The sequence below is a fragment of the Homarus americanus genome, unplaced genomic scaffold (genome assembly GCF_018991925.1).
Source record: "Homarus americanus isolate GMGI-L3 unplaced genomic scaffold, GMGI_Hamer_2.0 scaffold32583, whole genome shotgun sequence".
Lineage (NCBI taxonomy): Eukaryota > Metazoa > Arthropoda > Malacostraca > Decapoda > Nephropidae > Homarus > Homarus americanus.
Genome location: NW_024713129.1, coordinates 17,603,889 through 17,627,205, shown reverse-complemented (window position 1 = coordinate 17,627,205; position 23,317 = coordinate 17,603,889).

The window sequence follows — 23,317 nt, the reverse complement described above, 5'->3', positions numbered from 1 at the left end:
GACATGTTCTAGTAGAGTGGCACTAATGGGTTACACCAGAAGCGTTTATATCACACAAAAGAGCTGCCTCACAGCACAGCCTTATCTTCATCACTCGTGCTGGAGCATGGCATCTAGGGCTGGTCCTGAGGTGGTTAGCGTTGGTCATCTAGTACAATACTCACTCATTTTCTTGCATGGAACTTGATGTTGAAGGAGGGACTTAATGCTGTTAGGTATCTAATTTTTGGGTAAGAGATGAACCTGTTGGATACTTTGACTAAGTATACACACACGTCTGTCTATACCGTTTAGTACCTTACATGACACACTGCATGGTTAACTGCTCTTAATGAAAGCGTACAATACAACCTGGAATAGTTCAAAGTGGGTTCTGTCCCTGTATATTGTGGACACTGTATCAAAGGTTACCTCTACAGTTGTCATTGTAATTATTTGGCATTAATTAGGGAGTGTAACCAAACTTCCCTTTTATTTCCCATCGTATTCAGTACATACCTGTCCACTGAATGAATGGTGGTATAAATATAAGCCCTTTTTTTTCAAGATTTACAATACTGTAAAAATGATTTATTTCAGAAAAATTCTCTTCTACAGTATTTGATGCAAGGCTGGTCGAATGCCATACCTGCATATTGATTTATTACCATAAATTAATGACCAGACTTTTCTAATCACAATAATTTACTGATAAGTTACCATTTAGTGTTAATACATTCAGAAGTGTAACATTATTCCCCCAAAAAATTAATACAATTAGTTGTGTCTTGCGATTATTTGATTTTTTCCAAATATTTTATTCAGAACATTGCTTTGAACATCCCATTTTATGTGTAAAGATATATTCTTCTCATGTTGCAAAGTAGCCTGAGAGGTGATGATCTGACACTTAGCATTCAGCAGGTAGCGGGTTATCCCACCCACCTGACGAGATATTGGTCCACGGGAATATTTATCCAACATCTGCAAGAGCAAGTGTAGCATTTTTATTATTCACTTGCCTTGCATGCCATCTGTAAGTCAACTTTAGAAACATGTATTGATCAAACACTTTCCTTCTCTTACCAACTAGTAAGTTGCGTTTTAGAATATGATTATAGTATTTCCCAGAGGCATTCACTAGAGTTTGACGTTCCGTTTTATTGATTCCGTGACAGAAACTTCTATGATATCTCTGTACTTTCATTTTTTTTCTAGATCTACATTTCATTCTTAGAAAATTAAAATATAAGTTTATGATACTGATATTGTATACATCTTTGTAATTATGTAAAGTCTGGTAGATGTATTATAATAGTGATAGCCAATTAAAGCTCCGGCCTAAAGGACACGGCTGTCAAGTTGTCTGGTGTCTACAAATGTTTTATTGTTTGATGTTAGTGTTTGTCTACCTCTGATGGTTTTATTGTTTTTGAGTCCGCTTTAAGAAGAACAGATTAATTGCTTGTCTTTCATCTCTCTAAATGCATTTCTTATTAAAACTTAAACTGGAGAGAATCTATTTTAAGACTGAATCATTTCATGATTTTCTTCACGAGTTTTATTCGTCGAAATGCAATATCCAGGATAGCTTTATCTTGTACCAGTCTATGATCACTGTCGGAACTGGACTGATTGAAGTATTGATACACGGTGATATACGCGTTTTTTATTGGATATTGGATAAAAGGAAGTCGTATTTCTTTCTATTTTCACCCGGACCTTTCATCGTTTTTTTTCCTCTTCTTTTTGTTCATAGAAATTCAGATCACGAAAATATAAGTCTTGTGATCTATAAAGCCATCACACTGGCAACTCTCTCATTCCAGTCACCTTCACTTAATTTTGATATAAATGTGTAACCGAACAATACTTTTCTCTTTGGAAGTTGAAGACAATTTTACAGACCTTTAATAGTTGTTTTTAATGTAGATGTATTTAGACTAATTTGTTTTCTGTTGAACTGTAACTGAAAATCTTAATGTATGAAAATTTACCTGCGAAATTAAATCTTAAATCTATTAATATTTTCAGTAACTGATTCACTTCTAGCTTCAAAATATATTGGATTAGCAGAATACTTCTTTCAGTATCTTGGAATTGCGGAATCCCTTGTTACCTGTCTGGTTATATCACTTCATTGGTAACAGAGAATATGATAAAATTCCAGTTCCAATGGATTCTTAACTTTCCTTCTCTTCCCTCTAGTCACTAATCAATGTTCCTCCCTAAAAGTGACCCATTCTCCCCTTCCAGTTATCAGCCAAGAGCTCTCACCTGAACTGTCTCTAAACACCAACCTATCAGAAGCAAACAACTACTCAAATACTCTGAACAAAACCAACTTATCTCTGACACACAATATGGTTTCTGTTCTAGCCATTGTCTATCTTTTTTTTTTAAGGAATTAGCCCACCCAGGCACAGGTCACTAACCCACATCAGGGCCTGGGGGGCAAATGTAATTATTATAATAATAATAATAATAATAATAATAATAATAATGACGACGACAATACTACTACTACTACTACTACTAATAATAATAATAATAATAATAACAATAATAATAATAATAATAATAATAATAATAATAATAATAATAATAATAATAATAATAATAAAGAAGAACCACAAAGAAATACAAAATGAAAAAAAAATCAAAAGTGAGGAACGATATATGTATGTTGTGTTGCCAATAGTAAGAGAAACAATTGAGACCCTGCAATTGTGTGTAAATAAGGCAGAAAGTCAGATTAGCAACCTGGGACTTGGTCACAATTTTCGTGATGCCATGTGGCAGCAGGGTCTACCATTAGACAACACATTATGCTTCCAATATCTTCCCAGGCGGTAGTTCCTCCCTGTTTGGTAGCTGCCTTATACCTACTACCTACTCATAACCTTGATTGTACTTTTGACAATTTGTGGATTGTACATACGTAGACAGCTTACCATCTTACTCTCTATTTATGACCAACTATTCTCTCCATCAACACACATTTCCTCGCCGATTCCAGAAATCAGCAGAGAGGTTTATCCTGCCACATTAATACTTACACTCAGACAAAGCCACCTAGTTGATAGCCCAAATATTACTACTTCACCGAACACAGATCTTGAATCCTTTGTTAAGTAGAGCACAGATAAGTTTGCAACATTCAGTTGTATTAAAAGACTGATTTTATAAAGCAAGATTATGCCTGGCCTCCAATTTCGTTCATTAACATAACCAGTTCACCACCCATCATTGTCAGTATCCTTATTCTTACAAAAACTCATGAACTCACTATATCTCTAACATTGTCAAGAAGACATCCAAATAGGTTTGTTATGCAGGCTTGGCCATGGACAAAGTACTGTACAATATATAGCTGATCGCTTCATGAACGCTCGTTCTTTCACTGCCTCCCTATCTTGCCTTCGTGTCTGGCAATCTCGTTCTACACTCTTTCTTTTAACTTTTACTGCCATAGGCATTTGGCTGAAGTACCAATACAATGCAATACAGTACTTGTCCCCTCCTTCATTCCCAGTCATAACACACGTTATTCTTTATCATGCTACCCCTTTTCCATCGAAGTTCCATTTACTCCAATTACATCGTCACTCACTTCCTTGAATCCATGTACTTGTTTAAGAATTTCACTGCCTCAGGACTTTTCATCTACTGCAAAAAATATTTCATTGCTTATTATTCAGAGTGTAGTGGGCACACTGTCACGTGTTTATCCTTTGATATACAACAAAAGTAAAAAAAACCCGGATATTTCCGTAATGCCACGCATTTTTTTATTTTTTTTCCATCGCATTTGAAAAGTTTTTAAGTTAGAAGGCCAGCATACACCGACTGCCTTTTTTGTTTATTTTTCCTGGAACTGCTTAACACCCTCTGTCTTCATATACTGTACACCTGGTGGCTGTCTTGACTAGGGGCAGGAATGACTCCAGGGAGTAATAGCTGTTGGCTCACAACAGGGGGGAAGACCATATAATGAAACGCTAGTTTAGGGCGGGTTGGCTGGCTGCCTTAAGTTGGGTATATTGCTCAGTTATCACGACGTGGGTGAGTTTTCTAAAGTGACTCTCTCTCTCTCTCTCTGTATATATAAATATATATATATATATACATATATATATATATATATATATATATATATATATATATATATATATATATATATATATATATATATATATATATATATATATATATATATATATATATATCAGTCAAGTTTTGGGTGACTGTGCTGCTTTTTCCTTCGTCGTTTTAAAAACTAATTTATACTTGCAGTAAAAATAAATATCCCACATTATCAAAAAGGAGTTGCATTTGAATGCAAAACTTCAAATATTTTAAATTGCAGAATAAAAACAAATTATCAGTTAAAATCAAATCACTAGTGACCTATAACAACACTCGACCCAGGGTTACATACTACTGTATGTAATCACCGCCTCTCTTTATTTACCTTTTTATATTACCATCCCCCAAAAATTACGACACACCAGCTGCTGAACTTAGTCGAGCATGAATATTTTTAACATTATACTCCTGGCCCTATGCTCTGTCTCTTTGTTTATCACCATACAGTAGCACAACAAACCCAGGATTATATAAAAACACTAAATATCCTCATGCGTTAACACACGTAAAAGCCTCATATGCATTATATCTTTGTTTACGCTCTGGAAAATACCTACTTATTCTTATACTTGGCGGTCGAACGCTTCCTCAGGGAGATATTAAGTCTACTGTATATAACCATTAAAGTTAGTCCGCTGGAACCTCCTGGTGGTTGGGTTTTCTTTACACTGTTAGAGAATTACGTCTGGTCTTAAGGTACTGTATGTACCTCACAGGAGTCCCTCGCCTGATGCCTTGTCTGGGTGTCTCACAAAAATATCTTGCATGTGTACCACACATACGTATAGTCGATGTGGCTAGTGGTTTTATGAATAGTGTTAGTCCACAAATTTCGGGACGGTTGGTCCAGTCGACCACAGGTATTGGTATACACTATTAGTTACTATGTGGATCAAATTATCTGGTAAAACTTTCGTGCAGAGAACTGCCAGAATTTCAAAATGACTAGAAATTTAATTATTAATTAGTAATCTAAATTTTATTCCCGCAGACACTCTCTAGAAATACCTTTGTTATGTAGGCTTATATTTGATTACTTCCAAGCTGATCTACCAACATATGACGATGCACTAGAGAATTTATCAAAGCTATTCGTTCAGCGTCGCAAATTAAAAAATAAAAATAAAAATAAACGGAAAAGTAGCGATACTTTTTTTTTCGGGGGGGGGGACTGTACCTTACTTCCCTTATTACCACATAAGAGTATATCTCGTGAATGACTTGCAGAAAAAGCCATCATTGGGCGGCTCATGGGAAAGCCTTGAATGGGTGCCACACTAGAGTGCCTCCCTTGGATATTACGCACGGGTGTCACATATGACTGGTTCACATGTGGGTCATCTTATACCGATACGGTTACAGGTACGAACCACGAATCGATGTCTCACTTGGGTGTTACGCATAACACCTCGCTGGGATGGCTGCCATGGGTGTTACGCATGGCTGTCTCACATGGGTGTTACGCATGGGTGCCGTGCAAGGGGGGGTTTGGAATGTAATCTCTTTCCTCACTCTGCGGGGGCTCATGTAAATGTGTATTGATTTCGTTCACGTTATTGCGGTCGACGGTCAAAGGCATGCTGTGGGGCGCTAGGTTTAGTCTTTTAGAGTAATAGGCATGAAAAATTCTTAGAAAAAAACGAGAAGAAATGAGGAATTTGGGGTGATTAATTGGAGCTCTCTTGGTGGACTGAATGCTAAATGACGTGAGAGGAAATTATACTTCTGGGGGAAAACATACATTCACCAATTTTACCAGTTACAGGTTAAACAACGGAGGGGGGAGGGGGATGATAAACTGAAAAGGGAGAAATAAGAGTTACTGAGAAAGAGAGAGAGAGAGAAACAGTCTAGCAGAGACACAGTGATACACACAGACCTACACCCCACACACGGAGAAGAAAGCTTTAGGAAAAAACAAAGAAAGAGGGAGAAAGACAAAGGCAGAAAAAAGAAAAACGCCCACAAAAAGAGAGAAAGGACTAGAAACAGAAAGAAAGACATAAACAAAAAATAAATGAAACAGACGTGATAGAAAAATAAGAAGAGCTACAGAAATAGGGGAGGCAGAAGGTGGAGAAAAATATAGAAAGAATATGGTAGAGAGGGGAAAAATATACAGGGGAAAGATGTACTGCACAGCGAGGGAGAGAACGAAAAAAATTGCCTTGAAAAGTGACAACAACAACAGCAACAACAAAGAACTACGACAATAATAAAGAAAAAAAATCGACGCTATAAATAACAAAATAATAAATAATAATAAAAAATATATACGATAAAACTCTAATAAAGAAAATTTGAAAATGCATAGATAAAAACTCTCTCTCTCTCTCTCTCTCTCTCTCTCTCTCTCTCTCTCTCTCTCTCTCTCTCTCTCTTTGTCGTTCTAAGAAAAAATAATACGATTCGGAAAATATACCCTTTGGAAATGAGTGGGCACACACACACACACACACACACACACACACACACACACACACACACACATGCGTTCCGGATTACCATAGAATTTCGGGCGACCATAAATCCCTGGGCGCCATTATGGGAAATTGGTCGCCACTGTGTCGGTCAAGAAATATGATGAAGCGACAACCATTAACTGTGTGCTTAGTGGTATGATTCTTTTTATCATCTTTAGGGTCTGGGCAGTGATGGGTGGTGTTGGGGGCGTAATGGGTAGGTATTCTCTTGCTGTCATTTGTTGGTTCATTGATTCATTTATTGGTTCGGTCATCGGATAGTCCAGAAGCTCAGTACTTGGGTTAGGTTACTCAATTATTTATGTTGGTTCGTTTGTTGTCTGGTTTAATTGGTTATTTTCTTGGTTGAGTTTAGTACTTGGTTCGTTTGATCGTTGTTTAATTTCTTTGGTATTAAATAAGATAGTGTTTGGTTCGCTAACTGGTTCATTAGGTGGTGTACTAACTGGTTCATTAGGTGGTTCACTAACTGGTTCATTAGGTGGTTCATTAACTGGTTCATTAGGTGGTGTACTAACTTTGTTCATTGGGTTGTTCACTGACTGGTCCATTTGGTTGTTCACTAACTGGTTCATTTGGTTTTTCACTAACTGGTTCATTAGGTGGTTCATTAGGTTGTTCATTGATTAATTTACTTGATTCAGCGTTTGATTCATTGACTGGTTCACCGGATTCATTGATTGCTTCACTAGATTCTTCATTTGCTGGTTCGCTAACAGGTTCAGTCGCTAGTTTATTTACCAGTTAACTTTCTGGTTCATTGACTGACTCACAGACTTCACAGACAATACACAAATATATTACGACTTAAAAGAAAAATAAGATAAGGCACTCAAGATGGTATTTACAATTAGGCAGACTGTCTCCACTATACAGTAGTTCTATACACTTGTGGTCACACCTCTCATGGGCCAGACTCCTACAACCAGCAGATGTCTTCTTCGCAAGTTTGTAATATACACAAATATAATGAATTAACTTCAATAGATTTTAAATTTATTTACATTTTTGTTCTAAACTTAAGTAACTATAATACAGTTACCGTTAATGAATGATATTTGAAAATATGAAATATAGTTTGATGGGTGACGCTAACATTTTTTCTCCCTCTAAAGTTGTTCTCTAATCCTAAAACCCACACCTCATTGTACATTACTGCTTTCCCTTCTCAAATTTTTTTTCGGGGTCCACGCAGGCTGTGAACTCGCCCTCTGCTTATTCAACACACCCTCAACTACATTTTAACATGACTTATACCAGAAACTCAAAATCTTTCTCCACGTAAATTCATGAACCACTTCGTCACACTTTGCTAAATGTAATAGTCTTCTCAACAAACACTTTGCTTACCTCTCGCGTTATGATGAAACGATTTTACTACATTTTAGTTTGGTAGACACGCTTACCACATTATCCTTTACCGGGGTAAAATTCGTGCATCCACCAAGTCTTTAATATTCCGGTGTTATCCCGGGGCTTTCCTGGCCACCACCCCTGGACCATCACCCTCCCACCTTTCCCATTTCCCCCTGACCAGCCTCCTCCACCTCCCACTCCTGCCGCTCATCCCCTCCACCTCCCAACACTCCCACACAACCCTAGCAACCACTCTCCCATCACTCCCACATCCCCTCCCATAAACGTTGAATGCAGACAGCTATGTACCACCACAACACAATTTCTCAATATTGCTGTAGTTAGTTGAGCCTTTTTAGAAGTTGTACTATACTGTACCATCCTTAACGCCAGCATTGTCTCTCCATAGTCAAGCTTTCTCGGATATTTGTTTTTCTTTTATTTCGTTATATGACTCGGTAAAAAACACTGACTAGATATCCCTGTTTACCTAACGTCTGTTGTCTCAATAACTCTTCTTATGCAAATGTTTTATGAGAACCAACAATGTATTTTTCTTTTATCCTTCTCTCTTTGATCTGAGTTTTTAGCGTTAAATTTCTATTTGTCCAGCTTTGTGTTTGACTCCTTGTTTATTCTTCCTTTTTCTTGTTCTCCGCTAGCCTCTCCCTTTTTTACTGCTGCCGGATATCTGTCTCGGTTATCCGCCAACCTCCTGGACACACTCCTGCTATATCCATAATAACGCAATTACTGTTTTTTTTTTAAATGAGTGTAATTATTGGTAAGCGTGTAAATGGTGGCCATCCATTCCTGTTATAGTGTTGTCGATGTGCAGGCTCTCTGTACGGGAGTGTGGGGGTGCCAGTTACCCTCCTCTGTGGAAGACATTCATATAAATCGTCCCCGTCTGCCTCCCGGGCCTGGCTACCTAATACTCTCATCTGATATCGTCCAAACTGTTTTAAAAAAAAAGTTACAGTGTTGAAGCTGTTAATAATATATGGTTTGGAGGTGATCTTGCGGTTGGTATATAAACAAAAATGTGTTAATTTTTTGTTTTATCCCAGTTATTTCTTATAGAGTTAAAGGATGGCCAGATAGTTTTACACGACTCTTTGTGATAAGTTTATTTTACCTTTTGTAGGTAGCTGGATACAGTAACAATAGCCTCGGGGATACAATCTAGCTCTTGTCGGGAGTAATAGAGGTTGAAAGTTAATAGAGACTGTAAGGTGTTTGTCTGGTTACGCTTCAGTTTGTATTCTCTTGATTGAAAATATTAAATTTTTGTCTAAAAGCGATTGTCTTCAGTGGCGGGGGTAATCACAGCCAGAATTCTTGAGGGTTAGTTCGAAGTAGCTGGTAACATTCCTAAGATGATATCACCTTCATTTAATTCTCTAGAGTGTTCGGGTTAATGAGTTTTGTAATGCCGAGGAAAGTAACTGATTCTTCCCATGGCTTTTACTTTAAGTGATATATAAGTCATCCCTTATAATGTTGTAACTGGCAGTGATGAACCAGTGAATAAAATAAGACAATTGGAGAGTTGGATAAATCTTGATAAATTTAAAGTTACTCTTATTTGCAAATAGGAATGTACAGTTGCGGACAAAATTCGCTGAACACCTGCCGATATCTGACATCTACTTCAACTCATATGATATCGTTTTTTTTTATCGGAACTACAAAAAAAAATCTAATAAAAGACTTGAAAAAGATGTTAAAATTCCAATTCTCTCACTTAATGATACATCGAGTACTTCCATACCAGATACTGCCAAGTGTCCAAGGAGTTTTGTCCACAACTATACACAATTTATATATGGCTTGGGAATGCATTACCTGAGAGCTCAATTTTTTTTCTTCAGAACTACAACTAGTTAGACGCCCTACACTGACCGTTCACTCCTGACACATAACGAGAACTGTTAACCAGGCATCACAGGTGTTAACATACAAGCTCTTAGACGAGGATAACAAGCTTCTTAAGATGCCATTTATGCAATTTTCTTTAATACTGATCCAACTCTAATATACATAATTATCTTAAGTTCAGATAAAGTTTAATATAATTATGACAATGACGCAACTGTCAGACTTACGATTAAGTTTAGGGTGAGATAATTTTTCATAATATTAAAATAGTCTCAGTGTAACGAATTATTCATGATAGGTGATGATGAATGATATTGTAAAAGCCTGTTATTATGTTGCGTTTATATTTTGTCTGGAAAAATGGATAGAACAATTATCTCTGATTATTAGTGGCGCCCAGAAGCGATGGAAAAACTGGTTCATAAATATGATTGTTATAAATTGCTTATGATGCTTCAGTAATATTATTCCTTGTTTGATTATTATACAGAGAGAACCGGACAGTATGATGATTAAACAGATCAGCTACAAACATAATAAACCTATAATTACGTCACATATTTTGATGTCATAATAGAGTTCACATCTGAGTGTAGGAGACGTCCACAGTGGATAATTTCCTGAACTATTTTTTTCCACTGGTCTAATTATGTTGCTCAGAACTTAACTACTGGTCAAAAAAAGCTGAAGCTACTTATTGGATGATTTTTATCTGTTGAAGAATTTTTATATTTTCTTAAATTTTGTTATGTACGCTGTTTAAGTTTCACAAACAAGTTTAAACTCGTAGCATAAAAAGTGTCCCTCTCCAAGCGTCACCTCTTTGAAGGCAATTAGCTATCTTGCTCACTACTCAACCTTCGAGCAATACAAGTTAGTACTGTACGATGGATACTTAAACAGTAGAGAGAAAATATAGCCAGTAGGTACAGGTACGTTCTGCGTTGATTATATTAACCCAAGCAAGGAGCAACAAATCTCCGTACAAGAACAAGCACGAGTTCTTCAAGGTTTTATGAGTGTAATTAGCTAATAAGTTTATTTAGATTAACTGTTCATAGACGTATTTAATACTAGAACATTTATAGACGTCATTGGTGTCCACGTGATCTTTGATTTTAAAACTTTGCTGCTTGTTACTATTAACACGGCCACACTATAATGTCGCGGATATACAAGATTCAGGAGACTTTAACCTTTTAATAGATTATGAATAAAAAAATACACGCATGAAGCTTACAACAAGACAAGGCTTTTCGTGAGGATTTTGTGTCATTGACAGACCTGTACTATAATAATAATAATAATAATAATAATAATAATAATAATAATAATAATAATAATAATAATAATAATAATAATAATAATAATAATAATTAACGGTTTATTGAAAGAGCTTGGCAGCCAGAAGGCTGAAAATATACAGTTACATATCTGAGGAATGGGTTTCGAATTACAAATAATATACAAATAACATAAGTGATATAAATAAGATATATAATAACTAGATGGGGAAAAGCTCAAACTACAGGGCATTTCAACATAGTGACAGTGCTAGAAGTAGTATTTACTGGGAGTGAATACACTGGTTTATTACAAGTTATTGATAATTTTTACATTGGTTGGGACTGGGCTGTTCTTATAGCGATCAGTTTGTGCACGTATGGGCTGGATGCGGTTCATCGTTGAAGGAACATAGAGTATCAAGACGATATTCTCTCTCTCTCTCTCTCTCTCTCTCTCTCTCTCTCCATCATGTATACTCTTGCATCTTCAGCGTGACTAAGGCGGCTGCAACTGATGGCCACTTTTATAAACCAACCCAGTATATAAAGTCTGTGAAGTGCATCAACCTTGCCATATCCCCACTAGAAGAGACTATATAATTGTCCCACCTCTTTCGATTCATCCTCTTGGGACTCGCTCATCGAAACACCAACCCTCTGACCTCTACCAACTCGGCGGTGGCTCTCTAAACTGAAGTCTTGGCGTGGGAAAACTTTCTTATTGAATGGCTTGGCAGTATCGTATAAACTCTTAAACTGTGGTGTCACTTGTACCAGCCGACCAGGTCAACCTACACACCCACAGCACAGGTAATTATCTCTTTTAGAATTTCAAATTGTTGGTGACGTGTAGTTATTTATCTATTATAAGCGCTATGACCTTCGCTGTAACACCTACCAGATGAACATACCCTATAGGTGTCGGCAACAAGGTAGCACCATGCATAACTTCCATGTTGTTAGTGGTTCGTACGTTTGCTTTTTAATGAACAAATTAGCAAATTGTATTAGTAGCAATTCTGGAATAGTACTAGACGACCATACCGTGTGCTTCCTGACGTTTAAGAAAAGTCATTAAATTTAATTGGACAGTTGTGTGTGTCAGGAGCTCCATGCTGCCGCTGTTTATTTGTTTGATATGCAAATCAGTCCATGCCTGAATGACAAGAGACTGCCTCAGTATGCTCATAGTGGTACAGTATGTTGGAAGAACTGTCTGGTGACCAAATTACCCCTTAAATTGTAATGTAACTTTATTAAAAGAGCATATTCAAGATTGTAGTGTTTCACGTCCATAAAACCAAAGTGGTAAATTGGTCAAACTAGGAGAGTCTACTGTATGCCTTGTGGTATACTTGGAGGCCACAACCTGCTCTACGTGGTACCCTAGTTATGGCATGAACTACAGCAATGATAGAACTCTCCAAGTAAAACGCAACAGTCACTTCCTTTTAAAATCACAAGGTTATTAGAGCCAATGACACGGCCATGGTGATACTGCCAACACTGCAATGTCGTTAATGGTACAAATATTGTACCATGATGGTTGGCGTTGCGTCATTAGTGGTACCACAGTGTACCGTAGAGGCAGATTATTAGGGCGCGTGCTCGGTGTGGAGACGGTACGGCGGCGATGGTGGAAGGCTAGGCCAGTGGAGGCGACGGGGAGGGAGTCAGTGCAGTGGTGGCTGTGTAAGCGGCACCACCTATCTGACTCACGCTCCTGTGCCACACTGCGCCTCCCGCGCCTGCTCTGGCTCTCACTACTATTCCCGAAATCTTATCTACAAACTACAAACAAGTTAAACGTGTGTAATCAAGATCCTTCATCAGAAATAACAGTGACATTTTATGCACGGGAACATTGTTAAAATAGTTAAACTGCCAAGAACAATATGAAGACTTTATTTGTGAACTTAAATCGTTCTTCTTATTTCTTGACTTGTAAAACAATGGTAATGGGACATGACGTTCGAAATAAACTTACATAAAACACTCAGCGAGGAACGGGAGCTCTGCGGGTGTGTACAGAAGCTGTGTAACTTAGTATATGTTGGTCTGGTGACTTGATTTCTCGTAAGAACACGAATTTTTCCGTGAGGAGCTGTCGTTTAAGACGAAGTTTGCTGTACTGTACTGTCAACCTTACACTAGTTTGATATTATTTTCATTAGGCATCGATTATTATTTCCATTGAAAGATACATTTAGTAACGAATATAAATGGTACGTAGAAATGTTCATAAAAGATCAATGCCTGACAAATATGCAGAATAAGAAATTGCAAGTGCAGATCTATTGATTTTTTGCATTATTTATGAAACTTGGTGCAGCATATATATACATGAAATAGTGAATAAGTATGACTGATCTCACAGACATGCGGTAAATCAATGTAGCACGAATGTGACATTATATTTTCTAACATTTATCAGCAATATAAGCCTTAATTTGTTTTGTAGTGAATGAAGCATAATTTAGCATAAACAACAAAAACAAAAACATATCTAATAAATATATCCGAGTTCCTTTTGTTCTTATATATTCAAAAGCTTTCCAGACTAAACGCTCCATGAATTTATGTAGATAATAAAGGACATTCATGGGAGTGAAACCTGATGTTATAATGGTCCAAGTTTGGTGGTCACGCCCTGTTGACTTTTTAACATACGGAACTATCCCCCCTTGGTGGCTCTTATGCTCTTAAGTCTTTTTTGTAGAGGTATGACATGAAACTATGAAAAATATGATACTGTTATGCTGACGTCGGAATTACGGGAGCTGTCTAGATAAACAAACCACAAATACAAATCAAGAGAAAAATCAACGCAAGAAGACAAACACCAGGAAAAAAAGAACACAATATATAAAGGAAATAAGAGAATTATCTATCTTGGTAAAGGTTCGGGAAAATGAGTTAGTGAAAAGAAAATTTAACGTCAAGACACAAGTAAGACAGAAAAGTTACCTGAAACTTTTAGTCAGTATATCAAGATTATGAGAATAATAATCACAAGATGATCACTAACAACTTACTACAGACTACCTTTACGTAACGGAGTACTCCATTAGGGACTGAGTCTGATCTTTTGTTCGGTAGTTGTCCATAGACGGGGTCAGTCAATAGTCGTCTTACTATTGATTAAAACAATATGAAAAAAGATTTTGTCTCTAAAGTAAATAATAATTCGCATTATACTAGAAAATAAAGACATTTTCTATAAGTGAGCTAAAGAATTCTGAGTGTCGTGAGTGAAGGCATTAGGACATTAGCCAAGAAGTGAGCCATCGAAGGGCCCCGTCAGTGTATGCGAGGAGCAATGTGTCGCGCGATGCTGGCTGTGGCTGTGCTGGGAATTTCAATCATTCTGGCCCTCCTTCCACTTAGCTGCGGGGAGGCACACGCCGCTCCACCCAGAGGTGAGTAGAATTTTGGATCTCGGGTCTCTTAGGTTATTACTTAAATTGGTTCTGAGGGAGCAGACATGAAATTGGTAAATGTACGATATTTACCACACATATTTGGGCTGCAGATGGATGCTGTGTGAACACGATAAACTTCTCTCTTATGTATTTTGTCTTGTTCTGTCTCCTGTCACACATAAATTTGTCATCTTTTAACCATATTTTTTGGTTATCAATTTGTGACATTTGTGTGACGTCTGTTTGTTTCGGTACGTTTATTCTCGATCGTTATTCCCATTATAAAAATTCCAGTCATTCTAGAGAAATGTTACCCAAAACAGGACTGAGGCGTGGTCTGAAAAGCTAGTGATCACTACCGCTATACTGTATTCGTGCCCTCACATATGTGGTATATCCCTTCAGTTTATATATAATTTACGTATATGTGTAACTCACTACCCGCCGGAAAATAATCTTCGAAAGATTCTCACATTTATCCTAAAATGTGTGTTGAAAAGGACACTGTTCAGATGGCCTTGTGTGGAGAAGCAGAATAATCTCCATTTGTTTGATGCACCAGAGCTTGTATAAAACATCAGGTCATTATGACATATGGGGTAACGTGTTGGAGGTCGCACTGTGTAATTGCTTCCTTCACAGGTGTTTCATTATTGTAATTTAGAGACAGTTAACTTACCTCCACATCAGGAAATATTTATTTTATTTATATTTTCTTCTGTTTGGTTCAATATTGTCTTCACGTGAGTCTAGATGTAAAGTAAATGTAAGAAACAAATTATTCATTACAGTATTCAGTACGTGAAAAGTTGTTGTCATTTTACTAATTTCTTGTTTATCTATTGTCGGTAAGGGTCGAATAGTCCCCATCAGTGTATTAATATCTCATTTCTTAAATACAATACATTAGAACAACTATGAATTGCGACATGAGTTTCAGAATTAGATATCGTGAATATGTTTGATTGCATGTGCGTACACTCACCCCCCACACACGCACACACTCACATGTACTATATATATATATATATATATATATATATATATATATATATATATATATATATATATATATATATATATATATATATATATATATATATGTATATAGATATATATAACTATGCGTGTTGTGGAACTAGTTGTTCTCATGAGCGCCATGATCTACAAGCAAAACAACATTATCAGTCCACACCTATAAAGACTGTACACCCATATCCTCCTCAAAGTAAATTCCGGCTACCCAGACCTGATGACACCTACAAACTCCCAGGCGGGAATAACAAGTAGTTACTCAAGAAGGATGACAAAAATATTGTAATCATTCATTCTTGTGTCACAGATGAAGAATTCGTTGTAAATGGCCTTAAATGGTCCCAGAAGAAAATAAATGAAGTATGTGGGTACACTTTGCTGCCAGGAAACTCAAAGACTTTTAAGTTTTCAGTAAAAAATAAAAACAACCAAAGCCTTTTGATAAAACTGGCCTCTAGACTATTTGAAGATACTGATGACTCCAGAGTATCAACTTGTTGGTCCGAACACCGTAGTTTAAAGATCCAGGGAGGAAAACTGACGGATATTGTGTTACTCAATACTGTTAAGGATCTGGAGCAAGTCTATGTACACAATTCCTAGGTTATGACCCATGCTAGGTCAGCTTTATTGGCATCGAAAGTAAGTATAATTTAAATTGAAATCGTGATAATTGAAGAATATATTCAAGAACATCTATTGTATGTTAATAAAAAGAGCCTGTGAAGCACAGGCTCTTTTTAGTCAGTCAGCGCCGTAACTCCAAGACCATGGAATCTAGAGGCCTGAAACTTTACATGGATATCAAAGGAACCCCTGGGAGTATGCACCTTATTGTCACTTTTTAATTAGATTTGGCGAAAAAAGTAGATAAAAAAATTGGGAAGGAGACAGTGCCGGGAACCATACCATAAACTGAGAGTGTAGTTGATAGCGTTGTTACTGCCAGTCATAACGTAGGAGCTGACCCGCAAAAAAAAAAAAATTAAAAAAAAAAAAAATCAACGCCGGGTGCTGCAGTGACGCTAAGGCAATGCTACAAACACGACTGAGCTAGTTAATGTAGTGTAGATGATTGAGTTGTTAACGAAGTGCAGATGATTGTGTAGCTAACGAAGTGCAGATGATGTATAGTAGACGAAGGGTATTTATTGTAGTGTACTATATGATATTGTAGTCATGGACATTGGCTTTGAGCTGTCCCTCAAAAACAAATCCAAGATGGAAGTTTACCGTCTGTGGTAGCGCCAGAATCTTATTATTAAGCTCACTGTATATTGATCGTCAGAATACAGAGAAAGAGCAAGAGAGACCTACAATAAATAAAAATAAATGTGTGTGTGTGTGTGTACTTGCCTTTTACTGGTATATAAAACATAACTGTCTGATTTACTGCGTACTCTCGTTAATCACAAAATATATTTGTGTAAATGACATGTCTAAATAAATATCCTCATGTCTGTTCTCGTTTAAGCAATAAAAATATTGTGAAATTGTTTCATAACCTTTAAGTATTCAAGCCTTCAGTACCATTTGCTGATAAAACTAACCTCATATCCCCATAGGACTTCAGTAGATCATGTTCTATGTCGTCAAAGAATAACATTCTCAAGGAAAAAAAAAATTAGTTCAGACGGGGACTGCTCACAGGCGGGTGCCAGGGGAGACTCTAACCTCGCTCAATAGATGGCGTTAGCTTCTCAACCCCCAGAGACCCTGAGGCGTCCAGGCGAGGTGCACCGCATGTTTACTGACTCATATGATTGTTAATGTTTTATTAGCGAATGTCAAATGTGTTTCTGTTCTTAGTCGTAAATAATCACGACTCAAATACATCAATATCAGTAATTAAAGCTCAGAGCTATAATGTATCATCAGTATCTACACTATCAGGCAAGTCACACTAGGGAGTCAGTTAAAATAAATGGTGTTTATTACCATAACCACACACCCAGTGAAGTGAGTGTGAATTTGTTTAGATTTCTTTTGATATTTTCTTATTTCTTCTAATATTCTTAATAATGTTACCGTGAAATTATTAACTCTAGAGACTTCCTGAAGTGTACTAGGACTGTGCAATGTTATATCTTAAATAGGATTCAAGGAAACAGTTTGTAGAAGCCCCAATTAATTTCAACTTGCCGAATATTCAGGTGTAGGTGAGCGGGTGGGTGTGTGCCCAGCAGTATGAGGCTCGAAGAGTTACACACACACAACACAGTCCTTGCAGTAAACTATTTTGGTTGGTGTTAACTAAAAGGATTGGCATGTTCCTTGTTCTCGCTTGTTGTATATACACTTGAAAAAATTTATTGGTTCTGTCTTTTGTGATAGATAGGTACTCTTACTTGTTAAAGCCTTTGAAGTATTCTATGTCATATTACTTACTGAGCTGTGTGTGTGTGTGTACCGTTGCTGCTCAATAATGAAACTATCCCTCACACATAAAAAAAAAAACGAAGGTAATTTTTCCTAAATGTACTCTTTCATACAAATGATATACTGGCAGTTTGTCAGCTCGGTTACACTCACCACTGATATAGTAGACATACATCATAGTTGTCGAGCGAAAATAACACAGTACTATACTTACAACTGGTAAAATTCGTCTTTAATTCACATTTTTGAGAGAGAAATGCTGTTAATTGACAATTACTTAAAACAATACAAAAACTTTAATTGACATCTGGAGGAGTGAAAGGGAAGGGAGAACTCCAGACATCAGTTATTTAACTATCCTCTCTGAGTGACAGATGCAATAAAGCTCTCACAGGACGCCACTGAATTTTTAAAAATAAGTCGACCTAAACCTGATAATATTTGGTATTAATCTCTTGCAGCGCGATACTTTAAACCTTATTTATATTAATTGAATTTAGCCAGTATGACCACTAACCCACCAGCTTGTGACGACTGAGATATGATGAACAGAAATAATTTGAGCAATAACAGTGTATTAAATCAAGACAATACAACTACACACAACTAAATAATTTAAGACTTAAATGGTCGTGCCAAGAGTTTAAAAGTTGGTTCGGCTCTGTTTTTGAGACCTGTGCATGTATATGTGTTTATAGATGACGTTTATAATGTGTCTTTGGGCTTGAAAATCACTATCATGAAAAATTTCAATTGAACTTGTACTATTATTCAGGTGTGTGAGTTTTTTAGTAAGTAAGTTCAGGGATTCAGTCGTGGCATATCATAAATTTTCAGGCTCCTGGGGACACTATAATCGTCTTCTTAACCAACAAACACACACACACACACACACACACACACACACACACACACACACACACACACACACACACACACACACACACACACACACACACACACACAGAGTACAGTACCATGGCAACTTATGAACCCCTAATATGAAGCCTGAAGATAGTGAATTAACTTTGAGTTATTGAGATTAAATAAAGACAGTGAATGAAATTAGACACCATTAGACAGTCAGTAAATTAATACTCCTTAAAACCGTTCCTCTACAGAATCAAATTATTTCTTGGATGTAAATATTATTATTTTATTTCTAAGCTAAACTGACAGATTTGAACTAGGGTGACTTACATGTTCTAAATACAATTAGATATATTTACCAATCCGAGTCCCTTACTGTTAATACGATGAGAGGTATGATCGGTCGCTTAAAGATAGTTAACATAGAGACAGCGACTTATCCCACATATTGTTTGAAAGCTTCTTTTATCAAGTACCGAGTCTTTATAGAGGCGTAATAGTCCTTTATCACAAGTTATCAAGTCACCGAAGAGCTGTAAAATGCCTGTATTATCAGTGAACAAGATTCATGCTTAAAGGGATTAATATTTCAAATCACCAAAGACTTGTATATCAACTGGGAGCGTCTTCAGTGACGCCACAAATAAATGAAGGAACTGTTACTTAACAGGTAACAAGGTAAACATACAGTATACTTAATGTAGACAGTAAAATGATAATTTGTATAAAAAAGTTTTCCTCTTAGCTTTGTGATATAATAATTAATTAACACATATATTTTCTATACTAAGATATAGATAAAAAAAATCTTTGGCACAACAAATATATATTACTAACATGTAATGAACTAAGCATGATGCTGATAATACTTGTAACTGTAAATATTAGTAAAATAAGTGAATAATGGAAATATGTTACTAAATTATGACTATTTTATTCTATCTAAACGCATTTTATATACACACGGCCATGAAGATAATCATAATAAACATATGAATGAATAGTTTCATACATAAACTAAACTATCATCACCTAACCTGACCTAACCTAATGTAATTTTGTTGTAGTTTGCATATCATATGATGGTTAACACGGTCTCATATGAAACAGAAAATTTTTCATTAAGTTGTAGCAATCAAAACAAAAAGTTATCGCTATTTGGAAAACCGTCATATATATATATATATATATATATATATATATATATATATATATATATATATATATATATATATATATATATATATATATATATATATATATATATGTGTGTGTGTGTGTGTGTGTGTATGTGTGTGTGTATAATGTGATTCATTTACCAAGAATGCTGTTAAGTTTTCATTTGGTTAATATTTGTATGAGTAGTGGTATGTTCAATGTACACCTCCTCCCCCATGCCATGCCTTGAACAAATTATGCCAATACTAAAAAAAATAGTATATTTTTATTTTGTCAAATCAATTGATTAAAATTGTGCCAGATTTTCAGCCCGGACAACCGACCAACCGTGACCCTCGACAAACCAACTAAATAAGCACTCAGTACCTCCATTGGGCTTCACGCTGTACCTGGAAACATAATGAAAGAATAGGTAACAATATTCAATAACAGGAACCCCTTATATTATTCTTGGTGTGGTGTACTGAAGCCAGGCAGAGAGGTGCTGCCGAGCTAGACTAGTGAGTGCTGCCACCCGTGTGAACTCTCATTAAACTTTCCTAAAATTTACTGCCTGATATAACAAACTCCACATTTAAGACCAAGAGCGTATGATGCGCTTCATCACCCAGAAAGTAGCCCATTTGCGTTCCCTAATAGATGACCGGAAGAAAAAAAAATATTCAATCGTCTTATGTATAGAATGTATATTGTATGAAGAATTATACATGTAAACATATTCTACCTGAAAGCTTTAAACACGGCAGTGGCATGGGGTATTGTATATACTTGACGTGCATAAATTTTATTGTTATAACATTAGGTAATAAAACATTCTTCAATTTCTTTGGGCTCAACCGTAGTCATTTATTTCAGTTAACATGAACAATAAAAAGGAAGTGACGTGAATAACTAGTGATCCAGTCTGTTTGCAGGTAAAAGAAAACCAATTTTGCACGGAGGGATATCATTCATTCTGTAATAAAAGATGTGGAATGTATGTAAAGCTGTCTTGTCAAAATGTACGAGAGGAAGATAAATGAGTCAAGCTTTTTATTCGATGTTAACTAATTCTCTATCTTTCTCTCTTTCTATATGTGTGTGTGTGTGTGTGTGTGTGTGTGTGTGTGTTTTACACTATATAGGGATAATCTCCGGTTAAGCTTTAAAAAGTAAAGGATATATTTGCCAAATAGGGTTAACTTTTTATTTTTGCTGCTACAACCTAATGGATATTAATTTATATAAGGTAAAATAATTGATTAATATGTGTCATGATCTATCTTTCTACATACATACATACATACAGACATACAGACAGACAGACAGACAAACAGACAGACAGACAGACAGACAGACAGACAGACAGACATACAACCCTGGAATTTGATGGTTTTATGATGTAATATCTGAGCCAGAGTCATCAGTCTGGTCATTGATTAAACAGTAAGCCTAGAGACACATATGGTGGAAGCTTATGTTATTACACCAGTCAGTGCAAACACAGAACTCCCGGTGCACGAGAATTAATCATAAGTAACCGTGAGAGAGGTCTTGATCGGACGACGGATTTTACGAAGCATCCAAAAAAACTAGTAAAATAATTAAGTATCATTATAAGTTCTGTTCTTGGGGGATAATTAACATAAGAACCTTTGGAAACTCACTTTTGTTTAGTTCCTGTTTTCAAACCTACATTTGTGAATATGTTTTAGCTTATATGAAATCTTTTGTTCACATTCCCAGATGAATTGTATAGTGTTGTGTTTGGATTTCAATTATTCTTAGAACAATGGGTTGCGTCGAGCTGACTTAAAGAATAAAAATGTATTATCCACGAATCTTTTTTGTAGTAGTGTAATGAAATTGGATATTCTTGTAATCACGTAGATTCACGGAAGGACAGAAATGAGTTAGTGAGTTTGGGTCCTTGGAGTCTACCCATCTGTCTGACTATATAATGATTTGTTGGACATAGAAATAAGAATTTTTTGTACAGTACACCATTCAGTCTTTATAGTAAATGATTATATATTTCTCCACAATGACCCGTCTGGCACCACCATTTGGATACCAGCAGCTCTTTCCTTCATAGATCCAAGTCTTTGTTCTGTTACATGAACTTCTAAGATAGTATAATTTGTTGTTGTTATTTTTTTCGTACCTATTTTTTCTATTGTCATGTTCACTAACCGCCGTTCACCGGGTCTTATATTCAACAACATACAACTGTTACTTGGAGTTCCTATAATTCATTTTAGTTATTAAATATTTAAGGTGTTTCGCTTTACACACTACGTCAGTTCTTGCACTAAACAACAACTCTTGAAAATAGAGAGCGATACACCTCTTGTGTATATCTAACACACTATAGATGATACAGTTTCTCCTTGTGATTTCACCATTCCTAGTAGAGGAATTCCAGGTTAGAATCACTCTGAAGCTAGAATGTTATTCTTTTCTCCGTGTCTACGTTACAAAATGAGAAGTTTTCAGGTGAGTGAACGTGAGACGAGAGCGATTACAGAGGTCATCTCGTATTCTGCTGGCCTCGTCGCTCTGGTGAAAGGCCCGCACGAATTTTGGCAGACCGTCATTCAACCCCTCGAGGAAGACGCCTTCGCTCAATACGAAAAACCACTAAGAACATTTAGATAAACATTTATAATTTATATACGTGTATAGAGGAAATATGAAGACACCAAATGACGGATGCTATGTTTCAAAGGACAAAAGAATTTACTGAAGGTTTAATTATTACCCTCTATGATGCTCACTGAATCAGATGTTTGTACAGAAAACTTTAAGAAATTATCACAATGGAAAAGAGTTGCCTCTGAGACTTGAGTTACAGCAGTGAGGACCTCTCAGTGTGTGTGTGTGTGTGTCTGTGTGTGTGTGTGTGTGTGTGTGTGTGTGTGTGTGTGTGGGTGTGTGTGTTTATTGAACGATCATGGAAGCCGAAAGGCTGAAAATATACAGTAACATAATTGGGGAATGGGTCTCTTGATTTACAAATAATATATAAGTAACATAAGTGATACAAATATAATATATAATAACTAGATGGGGAGAAGCTCAATCTACAGGGCATTTCAACATAGTGACAGTGCAAAAAGTAAGATTGACTGGGAGTGAAAACACTGGTTGATTACAAGTTATTGATAATTTTTTACAATGGTTGGGACTGGGCTGTTCTTATAGCGATCATTTCGTGCTAGTATGGGCTGGATGCGGTTGTGGTGTCGAACAGTAATTCTCGGACGCGGGATCTCGGGTGGTAGTAGGAGCCGGTGTCGAGGATGGTGCAGAAGCGTCT